The sequence below is a fragment of the Cibotium barometz genome, chromosome 57, assembly GCF_041138505.1.
Source record: "Cibotium barometz isolate CiBa-2024 chromosome 57, ASM4113850v1, whole genome shotgun sequence".
NCBI lineage: Eukaryota > Viridiplantae > Streptophyta > Polypodiopsida > Cyatheales > Cibotiaceae > Cibotium > Cibotium barometz.
In genome coordinates this window covers 35,508,235-35,523,188 of record NC_141102.1, presented here as the reverse complement: position 1 = coordinate 35,523,188, position 14,954 = coordinate 35,508,235, and positions in this window count along the sequence as shown.

The window sequence follows — 14,954 nt, the reverse complement described above, 5'->3', positions numbered from 1 at the left end:
TGAGCTATTTTTTCTTTGAGCAATGGGATTTTGTGTTTAATAGCTAAATGTTATACCATTTTAAAATTGATAAATGGCAAGAAATGCTAGTCTATAAGTAAAGGTGGAAAGGTGGCAATGTGTGCGCCCTTCACAAGTAACATTTTATATTTATGGTTTATGTTAAGTTAAAACTCTTGATTTTTATTGGCTTTAGAACAAGACAATGTCATCACCAACAAATCTCTACATTAAGAACAACCAGAGTTCACATTAAAGAGCTCACCGAGTTATGGCTTGCTTTCAAACAGCTTGTCATAAAAATCACACACTTTATTAAGAAAGAGTTTTGTGAGAAGTGTGATTCAAAATTTTCCTGAGGTGTTGGTCCCAAAATGAATGAATTTTTTTTTGTATTTAGTTTCTAGCAAGTGGTTTTAAACTCTCTCTCTCTCTCTCTCTCTCTCTCTCTCACACACACACACACATGGAGGGCCAAAGAATATTTGTAAGGTCCTCTTATTTATAGTGTACTACTCTTTCCAAATTCTTGTAATATTTAAAGACCATTGATAGTGGGGTAAAATGCATCTAGCAGATAATTTATAGTGGGAATAATATAATCCTACTATGGTAAATTAGATAAACACATTATGAAAAAAAAATACTAGATTCAATAATTAAATCTCTCTCTCTCTCTCTCTCTCTCTCTCTCTCTCTCTCTCTCTCTCTCTCTATCTGTCTCTCTCTCTCTCTCTCTCTCTCAAACTCTCAAATAAGGTGTTATAGTGAATATTGAAAACAATTTTAAAAGACTCAAAACAATTATACACAACTCAAATATGTTAAAAGACCATAAACATCACAATGAATGTACAATATGTGTCAAAGGACTGTGTGGCCTCACTAGAAGTGGTCCATGAAAACAGTGGTGTGGAGGTTCCATCGAGGGACCGGTGGAGAAAGGATGCCTACAAACATGATGGAGTGGAGGGTAACCCAAGGGTGTAGATGTGATGGACCTCAAATTTTAGGGTATAAGGAATGGGCATGAGGCTTCTCCATGATGGCAACTCCATCATTTGGCTCCCACGGCAAAACTCTCAACAGTTTTTTGCCGCCGAAACCACACCAACCAAGCCAGTACTTGTCCAATTGATAAAGATGGACAAAATCCTACATACTTTCCCACACCTAACCCATGGGCACTCAAAACCTCGAATTTCCCACCCCTTTTCCCCAACGAAGCCTCATCCACAAAGCTCCACCCTGCCCTCTTCGTCACCAAACCAAGGGGCAGTGCTACAAATGGCTAAGCTTATCCAACCCCTCAAAGATAAACTCAAAAGTAAGCTCACAATCTAGCTACATGGGCCACTCAGTAAAAAACCCTCTTTAGGGGTGCTGACCAATAATAAAAAAAGTCCCTAGGTGATTAAGACCATAGGCACATCTTGGTTAACACATTCTTACGACAACTATGTCCGCACACTTATGTAATAGGCACCATCACTATATATTGTAAATCCCGTCATTTGATGAGGGAAATGCCCTAAAGATGCTCCCAAGTATTGAGCTTCGAAGGACAAAAAAGAGGATCTTGGTCAGTTGGCCAAACTATAGAGAAAAGCCTTGTAACTATGTTTTGGGCACCTAGGGTCACTTACTCTCGAGCGGCCTAGTGGGAAAAGGCTTGGAATTCTAAAAGCCAATTTCTCTTGTTTGTAACTCATTCTCCCATTTGTGCAATAGAAGTGGAGTGTTCTCTCTCCCCCTCTCTCTTGTAACTCAAATATAGCATGTGTGGTGTGCTTAGGGTTAGGGTTTGGGAGTGATTAGTGCTCATCACTTGTTCACTCTTGCTTCCTCTCTCTCTCTTTCTTGTAGGCTAACCAATGCGATCCTCTTTTGCGAGAGATCCCACATGATCTTCGCGAGAGAGCTTTCATTACCCGTAGGATTAGGGCAACCGCCTCGGTGGTGTGACAACGAGTGCAGGAGAATGGCAGTGATAAGTGGCTAAAGTGAAGCTCTTGAGCTATGCTCGAGCTTGGCAGATAGGCAACTTCCCATGACACATTAGAGTAGGGTTTCCTTAACACCAACCTTTCGGCTAATGCATTTTTAGTGTATGGCAATTTGCAGGCTGGGAACTAAAAATTCCATATGTATTACTGCATCAATGTCATAAGCTGGATGGAAGGGAGTGTATCCCGTCGCTACCTTATATGATGTTGTGCGATAGGCCCATAATGCTACAATCAGCTTGTGTTCCCAATTCGTGCGACTAGCTTCCAAGGTTTTAGTCAAGATAGCATGTAATATCTTGTTTGTGCTCTTGGCTTGGCCGTTTACTTGTGGGTAATAAGGTGATGATTTGTAGTGTACTACAAGGAATCCTGTAAGTAATTGTTCAATCACCTCATTAATGAAATGTGAACCCCAGTCACTAGCTAATTTAAGTGGACAGCCAAATCTGGAAATGAACTGTTCATATAAGAACCTGGCTGTAGTCTAAGTATTATCTCTTTTAGAGGCTCTCGCCTATGCGCACTTAGTGAAATAATATGTAGCCACGATCACGTAACGGGCTTGTGTGACGGATGTGCTACTGGACTAATGGGTCCAACAAAATCAACACCCCATTTCTCAAAGGGTTGTCTCACAATCACAGGGGTGAGTGGCATCTTGTCCTTTTGTTGTGGAATACCAAATCATTGACATTCTTCGTATCTCTTTATAAATTCTATGGCGTCCCCGAATAATGTAGGCACCACATTCCCACTTGAAGCACTGTACGAGCTGTAACTTCTCCAGCAAAATGTCCGGTTATTCTTGCATGTGCTTCTCCTAACATCGTGTGACAAACTCATCTTCTTGCACACATCTCCTGAGGATATCGTCCTTGCCTAGCTTATATAATTCCCTAGCACAACGAATTGATAAGGTGCGGTTGGCTTAATAAGCCAACACATCTTATCATTGTTCAAGGGTCGATCTTGTGGGAACCCCATAAGCCAGATAGTCAAATATTTTCTCACTCCACCCAGGCACCATGTCAAGTTTGAATAGACAAGCATCTGGAAAGGGCTTGTTGCTAGTTCTCTATTTAGGAATTCTAGACATATGGTATGCCAAAACATGTTGTATTCCTTTTCTCACCAACCATGACTATAAAGTCGAATTCTAGGAGAAGACGTAACCATTGGGTGATTCTTTCTGTGGTGCAAGGCTTGTTCACCAGATATAATAGGGCTTGATGGTCCACAAAGAATACAAATTTATTGGCCAACAGGTAATGTCTATATTTCTTTATAGCATAAACAATGGTGGCTAACCCTTCACGCTCCATGGTGGTGCAGTTTATCTCTGCATCATTTAGTTAACGACTCGCAAAGAAAACTGGGTAATCCAATTTGAATTCCGTAGGATGCACTAATACGTATCCTATAGCAAAGTTTGATGCATCGATGTGCACGTAGAATATAAGATTCCAATTGGGTGGTCTCAGGATTGGTGCACGAGCCAGTGCATTCTTCAACTTATCATAGGTCTCTTGGCATTCCTCAATCCATTCAAAGACAATGAGTAGTTTATACAATGGCCTAGCAATTTCAGCATAGAATGATGAAGCGCTGATAATACCCAATGTGGCTCGTAAACCATTGTACACCTTTGTAGTTGGTTGGTGAGGGTAATTCTAAGATCAATTTTACCTTGCTCTCGTCAGTGAAAATGCCATTTTTAGACCCAATGTGCCCTAAGATTACACCATGCTTGACCTAAAATTGACACTTTAAAGGGTTTAAGGATATATGATATAATCGACATCTTTCAAACACCTTCCTCAAGCAAGCCAAATGCTCAGTCTAGCGTGAGTGTGCACATAGATTGTCAATGAATACCTCCAGCCACTTTTGCAAGTAGTCCTTGAAGGCCATGCACATCAATCATTTTGGAAAGGTACTAGGGCATTGGTGAGGCCAAAAGGCATAATCTTATAAGCATATGTCCCCCACATTGTATTGAAGGCCATCTTGTGCTGGTCTTCTGGTGCTATGGACACCTGATTATAGCTTGAAAACCTATCTAAGAAGTTGTAGGCTTCTTCACCTGTTACCCATTCTAATACATGTTCTGTATATGGCAGTGGGGGTAGTGGTCTTTCCTAGTGGCTGCATCGACCTTTTTGCGATCAACATAAACTCTCAATTTTCCATTTTTCTTTGGCAAAATCATGATTGGTGAAAGCCAATCTGTGTGCTCGATTTCATAGATGAAATCTACAGCAATGAGTTTATTAATTTGCTCCTTTACAATTGTCGCATATTTTTGATTCATTTGATACGAATTTTGCCTGATGGTCTTGATCCTTCCATGATCAGGATAGTGTGTTGAACCACCTTGGGTGGTACACCCTTCATTTCCGTGTATTTCCAAGAAGAACAGTCCTTGAATTCTTTTAAGAGAGCAATGAGCTCTTTCTTCTTCTTCAGCCGCCCCCGCAGTTAAGTCTTTAGTAATGTAGACAAGTTTGGAGTCCTCCCCTGGCTCTGCAATATCAACCTCCTTAACTTCAGCTGGGGACCGTCGCTCGTAAGAAGTGGATTGGCCATCTTCCTTTACTCTTTTAGCCATCAATTGGACCACTTTTTGTTCCTCAATGGTGGTGTATGTTTTGAAATGGTCCGACACCGAGAGTAGGTCTGGCTTATCGTCTCCTCATCTTTCGTATGAGCCATTGCCTTTTTTGCCTTGCGCTTGGCTTTAGCTAGAGCCTTATTTCATTTTTAACGTTCGGCCTTAGTGAGTTTAGGTGTTTCTGGCTCTTCTGGCATAGCCTTTTCCCCTCATTTTCCTTCCACAATTATCTTAACTCCTCACCCCAGTTCTTAGAAAACTCCTCGTGCACCTTAGTGACCTCGAGATATCTTAGCCACTGGGCATCCGTGGGTTTACTTTGTAATAGGGAATTTTGTCGAGCGATATACCTCTTTTGTTTATGCCATCTCCTGAGGCGTTGGGTGTTGTTGCGGCCTTGCAAGTCAGACCCTTCTGTGCTGGTGGTGGTGTTGTTGCGGCCTTGCAAGTCAAACCCTTCTGTGCTGGTGGCTTCATCCTTTGTTTCCTTGTCTCTTAGTTGCACATCTACCATGCGCATTGAGGTGGTAGGAATATTTCCCAATTCAACGTATTAGGTTCCTCTAGGGGGCAACATATCTAAAGTGGTGAGCACATGCATCAATTTTTCACTAAAATTTGGAGGTGGAAATGATGCATACAATGCGGTCTCTTCCTCTTCTCGTGAATTCTCCTCAACTGGTTGGTAGACTTGTAAGGATGTGGTTTGCTTGGTGGTGGTGACCAAATCATTTCCAAACAGTTGCCCTTCCATGGGATGTTCCTTCCACATTTGTAGATCAATTTTTAGAATCTGCAAATCCTTTCAAACATACACTTGATCTAACACCCCCAATCATGCACCAATTCGTGAAAGGTCTGCCCAAAATAATGTCATATGAATTCGGCTGGCGCAGAAAGTCCATTACAATAAATGTATGATGGTAGCGTAACAAAAAGACCTTAAGCCTAATGTTTTTCAATAGCCCCGTTGGTCTTGAGGATGTTCCATCTACCATCTTGACGATTAGATCTTCTCTTTCCAATTCTGGTTTTCCCCAGTTCTCCCAACATCGTTTGGTAATACTGCTCACACCCGCGCCTCCATCCAAGATAGTCAGTGCTTGGTAGCCATTGTGGTGGATTGGAATTGTGGCATTCGTATCATCACTCTCATAATACCGGCCTAATTGGTTGACAAATATTTTGATGAATCACGATGTTCCTTCTTCCTCGTGCACTCGGTTTTTCTCTGCCAAAGGTGACTGGCTCCCCTCTATAGTGGACATTGGGTTCAATCTTCCTTCTACCCAGTCCTCGACATCTGCCCACAATGCCGGTGTGTTGTGTAGCAATGGTCCTAACAGCATTTTGACAGTTGTGGAAAGTATGGCTGCGAGATTGCCTATGTCTCTAGGTTCTTTGGCAAGTGAGGGCTCCTTACACGTGTTTGTCACATATTCAATCCTAGGGAATGAATGGATTAACAAATCTTAATCTGGTTCCTCAAACATTCTTGCCATGAGGTCACTTTGAGTGCCTTCCTTAGACTCTTCTGGGATTGGAGTAGGCACGTCCAATCTCCTTTCCTTTAATAGCTCAGTTCTTGGATACATTGTATCCCTAGCCTGGTTAGCCCTTATCTTGGCTTCATGATTGTGTTGATACTCCTCAACCAGGGCCTTAGCTTCTTCAAGCTTTCTTATTTCTTCTTCAGCATTTGGATATTCTCTGATCCCCTTAGGGGTTAATGGTCTCTCTCTTGGCAGATTCTTGGGCATGCCCGTCCTGTTTTGACACTTGGTCACCTTCTTTCTCTTTAATTGGGTGGATTCGATGTCAATGGTATCTTCTTCATATCCATCCTAAATTATGACCATGGTATCTCCCTTGTCCACTTTTTTCACTCTTTTTCTTCTCCCAGTCTTAGAGGTTGTACACCTCTTGGGTTTTCCCCTTTGTCCACTTGTTTCACTTGTGCTCGTGTTAGGACATTTAGTGATACAATATTCCCAGGGTGCACACTTATAGTCCTGAGAGTGGTGTGGTTAGTAGTAGAAGTGAAACTATTGGCACTGACGCGATGAGCCTGGCTAGCATTAGGCACATTCTTAAGAGGACACTCCGCTACTCGATGAGGTCCATTACAATGAAAACATTGTATGGATCCCCTTCTCATAGTTGAGTTTATGTCTTTTTCTTTCCATTGTACAGTGGTTTGAAACAATGGTATTGGCGTGCTATTCTATAAGACATAATACTCTAGTGTGATCTCCGTGGGCTCCTCATAGAAGTCATTATTATTTACTTCTACCTCACGCATGATTTCTCCCTTATCTAAGGGCTCCTCAATCAACACTTGGTTGATTTTGGCCTCTGGTGGCTGTGGGGGTAGAACATGTGGCGGAAAAGGTGACATGTTCTGCATTCAGAACATATGTATTTGGCTACCATATGTGCAGTCACATTGGTTTGCATTGGTGGTGATGGCAAGGCTAGCGGCACTTTGGGGGTGCCGACAGTTGTGTTAAGGGTTGGACCCTCAGATATCTGCACATGGCAGTGTCATGGTTTCCCAATCTCTGACAGTGAAGAAGATCCACACCAAGAAGAAAAGCTAAAGGAATCATTGAAGGAAGACATGGACACGAGAAGAGAAGCTACCCCCATAAGAAGACTGAAAGAAGAGGAAGACATGGATGCGTGAAGAGAAGCTGCCACCACGACAAGAAGACTGAAGACAAGAGAAGATGTGAGGCTCCAAAGAGTGAGGAGCCATGTGAAAATCTCAGAGAGAGAGAGAGAGAGAAACCCCACAACCCAATGTAACCTGCCCCAACAAAGTAAAACCACCTCTGAGCCACCGATGATGTAGGCCATGTGGTAGATGTATGTGTGAGCACTTTAGTCAAGGTCGCGGGCACTTGTAGTAGCCTTGGACACATAGAGAGAGAGAGTGTCAAGGACTATGAGTTTGGGGACTTGAGGCACTGGTCGCGGACTATCAAGTAAGAGAGAAACTTGATATAGGGTCCAGGTGTGCTAAGATTGTTCACTTGAGGGGAGGTGTGCTAGGCACTAGTCGCGGACTATCAAGTAAGAGGGAAACTTGGTATAGGGTCTAGGTGTGCTAGGAGTATTCACTTGAGAGGAGGTGTTGAAATATATAAGTTAATAGGGTGTGTGATGTTCAAGTTCCATGTTTCATACCCAAACTTCATGCCTAAGCATATGATTTATGCTTCAGGAAATACACCCACATGTACCTCGAATAGTCATCTACAATCAACATGTAGTAGAGAGACCCATTCAAGGAGAGGGTTGGGGATTGCCCACTCAAGTTGAAGTGAATCAACTTTGAGATACCCTGAGCATGATAAAAGTAGCATGATGTCGGAACAGTGTACAATGCTGCTTACTAATTTGACATGGTTGGCATACATCCTTGGTCAATTTGAGGTGGCGTATGCCTTCAACCAAATGGTCCCTAAACTCATAGAGCGTGCTATAGGGCATGTGACCATAGCGATAGTTCAGTGTCTGAAGGTGCTTTGGTCACATAAGCACGAACTCAATGAAACTTAAAATCCTCAAAAGATGGCTCAGATAAAAAAGTAGACATCCAGTATAAGTCATCCTTCTAGCTGCTACTGCCACCACCGCCTAGGAGTTGCCATTAAAAGAACTGTAGCAGCTTGCACCAGCCAGTGTCGTCTATTGCTAGTCAACACTTCCAAGTTATTGTACGACCACTTGCGCCACCAACAACTGGCATGCGCTAAAAAACTACTTTTGAGCGAGAGAAGACTGTAACAAAGGAATTTTAGGCTTGCACATGCACATGGGAGATGGGCCTAGGCACATGGGACTTAGGAGCATTTACGCATGTGGTGTTAGGGCATGAGGGCCTTAGGACTATAAAAGACACTAGCCCTAGGATGATGGCACCCTTTTGTATACCCTTGAATATAACTTGACATTGAATAACTTTAGACTTCTCTAGCTTTCTCTCTAATCTAGGCTAATCCAAGTTAGCTAGCTTTATCTCATCCTAATCTAGATATTACTTTTCTTGTACTAGTATCAGAGCTCTTGGCTTAAATCTTCATGCTTTGATTCCGTATTGATTAATACTTAATCATTTTTAAGATTGATCGTTACATAGTTTTTAGATTTGCTAATTTCTTTATTTGAGAAGATTAGCAATGAAATTTGTGTTAATCATTTTTGAATTTATATTAATCATCGTTTTAAAAAATCCTAATGATTTTCTTGAAATTGTTTTGATTCTCGAAATTAGGGTTTACATAAATTTCAACAACCAGTTTTAAGTGATTTCTTGTATTATCTTTGCTTAGGGAGCATACCTTTTCAAAGCTTAATCCTTAGAGCTCTTATTTCTTCAAGATAAAAATCCTAGGTTGCCAAATTTATAAGTTCTTGAAGGAATACTGCAAGAAGAAGGTTGATGTGTAAAACCTTGGTGTATAAGTTTCAAGAAAGTGTGCAGAATAGAGTTGCATACAATATAATTTAGTTGATGGTATGATTGCTTTGCAAGAACCTGATCAAGAAGATCATGGACCAAAATAGATCCTGGAATGAACAGTGAAGATTTGTTTCAAGAGCAGTGCAGAATTGGAGATTCAAGTACAGAGCAAGATTTGTGCAAAGATTCACAATTGTGAGTGACATTCGCCGAAATCTTGTACATTCTTTGCATCTTTTTGCTATATGTTATAGTTCTTGTTAATTTCTTCCAAACAAAACTATTGAAATACCAAGAAACAGTTGAAATGCCAAGAAATGTTTGCAAAGAAAGATTCAATAGCATTGGTTTGTGGAGACTATCCTCAGATTAGGTTGTTTACAACTCAAGTGGACTAGTACTAATCTTCAAAGATTAGTGTTAATCTTATGAAAGTTTAAGCAAGCAAGTTCATAGAAGTGATGTCTTGATAAAGCAAATACAATTTTAGAAAAGATTTGAGTGCAGATTATAACTTAATATAGAAACATTGTAAATTTATGTGTATTTGATGTAAATATAGAGTATGACCCTACTTGGAATTGAACCCAGTCCACTGGTCCATATGCCACAGGGTTCCCAAACTTGCATGCAAGCATCAACAATAGTATTGAGAAAGAAAATAGAACTCAAGGAAAAGCAAGATTACATTAAACTCAAGAGTCATTACAATGTAAGAGGCTTGGTGAAGACCAGCAATTCCAATCATAGAGTTTTCACAAAGAATCTACATGATGATGTATTACCTAGCTTTTTGAGCAGCAACCAAAGACCCATTTATGTCTTGTTGGAGCCAAGAAATCCATATAGCAAGACTTGTGATGACAGAGAAGGTGATCAAGGTCATTTGTTTGGCGATGCCACAATGAAATAGAAGAGCTTATGCCTTTGATCTATGTTTTGGCATCTACAATTGGAGCTAAGTATTTGTCCAGCCATTTCTCAGCTCAAATAAACAACAATAGTTATATTTTGGTAGCAAAAGTGTTGAAAGTCCTTTTTTACAAAGCCTAAAGAAGTCGGTGGCAAGCTCTACTGCAAGACCCTCTCGAAGGAGGTGGCGGCAATGGCATTGGCAAAGGCCTAGTGAAGGAGGTTCTAGTCGATCTTTCTCGTGGTACTCAATGCAGTAAACTGAAGGTGATATGTCTACAGCAAAGGTGATAACCTTGTTGTGATACACGTTGCATACAACACAGCTCACTAGATACCTCTATAGCTTGGGAGGTTCACCTCCTTAAAATATGTAAGTATACCACGTGAGTTCAAATGAATGAGTTTTTAATTCAAAATTTTAAGGTAAATTTACAAAAATATATTTACGGAATGTATTTTTTTAACTCAACTTTGGGAAAAAAAACCCGTAACTCCATAAAGAAACAAAGGTCATTTTATTCATGAAAAATTTACAAGTAAGGGGTTTTTTTAATACCCCTTGAACGCACATGATACATAGAAGTCAATATTAGATAATTTGGAAAAAATCTCACATTTTGGGAATCAATTACTCCATATAGTTTTGGACATATCTTAAACATACTAACTCCAAATTTATCGAAGATTATAGATTTAGATTCTACTCTTCAAGATCTTTCCGATGATATGTCACATGAGGGGGTTTTGACAAACTTTTGGACAAGTTCACCATGCTCCCATTTTTCAAATGGGAATGGGATTTTTCCCAAATTATCTAATATGGTGTGTTATAGGCTTTCTTAATAGTGCACCCCTCGAGCTCTATAGCAAATGTAACAAACAAGGCCTTTCTAATGGTACTCAATGGAGTAAACCGAATGAGGAGATACCTAGGTGATACCTCTACAACAAAGGTAATAACCTCTAAGCAAATGTAACAAACAAGGCAACAAATGTAACAAGCATCATAGAAAACCTCTCAACACAATAGGAGGTTGCCGCATCAGCTCATCATCGCGTCCAATCTGGGTAGGGAAATTCCTTTTCGAAAACCCGTCGGGTATACAGAGTTTTTAGTGGGTGAGCTTAAAGGCAAGTCCCACAGTACCTGGGCTCCCTCGGGAATTCTTGGTCGATGTCGTGCCCAGTCTCTGAGACTTCCGGGGCCATGTCATAAGGAAGTAGCGAAACCGTCCTCATGACCCAGGCGACGAAGCTAATGACAAAAGCGTTTCTCTGTTCAAGTCTCACAAACTATCGTGAAAGTCTCTAACCCAGGCTGGAAAAACAAAAACAAAACTCATCATCGTCAACATCATTGAACGGGAATAAGCAACGTAGCGCACATCATCGTCGTCATCATCATCAAAGGTTCAGAGAGTAAATTGGAGGCATTCTCTGCCATCGCTGGAAACGCTATCCCTAATCAAACCCATCACTAGAAACGCTCTCCCTGCCGTTTTCTACAGTGTGCAACAATCTTTTTTCCCTGCCGTTTTCAATAGCATGCAACAGTCATTTTTTTTGTTTTTTTGGGTTGTCCTTGCTGTTTTCTACAGCGTCGCGCAATAGTGATTTTTTCTACTGTCTTCTACGCGCAACAGTCTGGTTTTTCTCCCTACATTTGTTTGCTACGTTACGTCTCACTGGCCATAGATGTGTCAGTCAGCAGTTAAGCGCAGGTCTCCTGCACATGGTGGTTTTTGATCAACTACCTTGGCTTTTTCACACCTTTTAGCCCATTCACACTTACATCTTCCCTTATTTGCCAATCTCCAATTTTCACCTTTACCCATTTACATTTACTTTAACTTGTGGGGGGATTATGTAAACATTGGTCAGATTTGGTACATTTTTAGGGTGCTCACACGATTGCGTGTTTTTTTTTGGGTGATCATGTGCTTGGTGATTGTTGGCTCTTTTGGGCTTACTCACATGTGGTGTGAGTTGTGTGTTTTGTAGAGTGTTCACGCATTTGGGAGTACTTTGTGGAGAGTGTTCACACGCTTCGTGGTTTTTATGGGCTTGGGGATTTTTCTAGCCTTTGTTTACATGCATTTTGCTTTGCTAGCCCTCGTTCATATGTGTACCATGTTTTGGGTTTCTTTTACACAATTTTTTGGGAATTCTATAGAGATTGTTCAATGCATAGTTATGGGCTATTCATTTTATTACTATCCTTCGTATGATCGCCTTGCTACTCATCAGCATCATCGTCATCGTCATCGTCAACATCACTATGACACTGTCTCAGACTCTCATCAATTGACATCTGCTTACGCTCTATTGAGATTGCTCTACTTGCTCTATATTGAGCTACCATTTCAAGTCACATGTTGCATATCATTTGTCGAGTTCACACATACATTTGGCATCACAAGACTCCGATCGTTAGATCTTTCTTCACCGACATCATGCTATGATGAGGCAGCATATTCATGTCATCTATGGATGTATGAGCTTGAGGGTTTATTACCTAGTTAGTTCAGACATCTACTCGATGAGGGAGCTATATGTGCCAGATGGTCTTCCACACATGGTGATTTTCTTGTTGACTTATGTGGCTATCTTGACACGGACAGTTCAGCATTGTTTGCTTGGGATGATGTGTGTGGAGACTTGAGCAAGTGCCCTACACTTGTGAGTAGTTATGATCATGTCCCTCAAGATGTGAACTATTCAGATGATGATGATGTATCACACCCACATACATGTGATGATATACCGCACACACACTTATGATGATATTGATACACGAACACATGATGATACACATGCACATGATAGCAATAGCGATAGCGATAGTGATAGTGATGTGTGTGAGTTAGATCATGTGGATATGCATGTACTATGGATCTTGCTTGTGTTCTCATATGTGATGGGGACCATGCCTTGGTTTAGCTTACAAGATGATTCATGTGTTGAGGGCATGGATTTACTTATAGTTAGGCATGATACATCACCTCTTGATGATCCAAGCATTGATTTGGATTATGAGGCATTCTTTTGCTCATGGATGCCTATGCATTGACACGGATACCAATTTTAGAGAATTAATTTTTGGTCATATTGGAGATCATCTTGCGAGCATTATAGCACACCATCACGATGCTGAAATATATGATGTAACACTACAAGGGATCGGGCTCATACCCGCGCTCCTAGCCGCTAAAAATGACTTGTGAAAAAAAGTAGCGGGCCCGTGTATCAGCGCGTGTATCATCGCGGCCACACAGACATGCGTGTAAAAGCGCGTGTATAGGACCTCTCAGACGCGCTTATACACGGGTGTGTAGCCGCGTTCTTTTCACAGACGCGTTGATACATGCGGCTATACACGCCTTTTTTTAATTTAGACGCGCTTATACACGGGTGTATAGCCGCATTTTGTTCAGTTCAGATGTCTCAGACACATTGATACCTGCGTCTATACACGCGTTTCTTTAATTTAGATGCGCTTATACACGCGTAATTGTCAATTTTGATGCATTAATACACGCGTATTTTACAGAGTATCCGCGTAAATACACGCGAGTTTTAGCAGTTCTGACGCGTTTATACACGCAAACAGAGAGCAAAAAAAAAAATCCAGAGAGTGCTATTTGGTGCCTGAATACTGTTCCAGCATTCCAGCACCCAATAGCACTCTCTGGATTTTTTTTTTGTGCATTAGACCATCCCATTAGACCATCCACGAAGAACATATGCACGAGGGAGATTAAGACAAGAACGACATGAATGCATACATTGTCAATACACAATTCAAGACAGACATGAATGTAATACTATCGATCAATCAATTCAATATTACTATCAAAATTTCATACATGTATACAAGGGAGTCCATATCTCGAAGTAGCCCATGGCTTCAATTTACAAAAAAATATATACAATCACATCCTCAATATGGAATGTGATACTATAAGTCTGAGTACTACTCAGACCCAGATGATGACTCGGTGCTCCCTCCATGCTCAGATGAGCTCACATTGGTCGGAATGTCCGATGAGTAGTGCTCACGTCCACCCTCTGCAACAACAGGCGACCGGTGGATCATCAGCAGCTTGTGCCTGTTCAAGTAATATATAGTATATAAGTATATATATATGTAATTCAATAAACCAAAATCATTCGTTTAGAATTTTCAAGTACCTGTCGACCGTATGGTCTCATGGCCATCTCAAATTGCGCGTCCGTAATACGTCCCTCGGCTCTGAAGATGGCCCACGTGTCACGTCTGCTATGCCGGCGAGCATACGCAGTATCGTGGGTTGTGGGCTTCCTCCCCGTAACCCGTCGCTGTATCATAATCAACACAATTTGTAAGATTAAAACAATCATAGAATCAATGAATTAAGTAAACAATCAAATAAAGTGGCAAGATACTTACGAACTCTGCCTCCCATGACTCGACGTCGCCAGATCCGAAATACGAAGATCCAATGGTCTCCATCTGGATCCGTCGTGCCTCCACATGCTGCCTGCTCTTCACGCCACCCTGCTCGTTTCTTTGCCTCCTTCCACTCGCGTTTGTGCGCAGTGGTGGCAGGTTTCTCGGCAGGATAGCCACCCGCAGCTACATTTAGCCGGTCATCGTACGCGAGTTTTTTAAGGTGAGATCTTTTATTACTTAAGATCTCCCTTATTCGCGTCCTTCCCCATACATCCGAGAATGTAGCATGTGGGGGATTGGGGTACCGACTATGTACAGCCTCTATCACCTCCCCAACTAATCGGCTATTTTGATCTTTAAATTTAATAAAACAATTTCTATATGAGTTTGATACTACCCCACGCATGTACTCCATTACCTCCCTCCCCCTCGCATCCATCACTATCCCGTCCCTATACTCGGAGGAATAGACGGCACTGGAGTGCCCTGGATACTCGTGGTAGGGGTATAGACACCAGG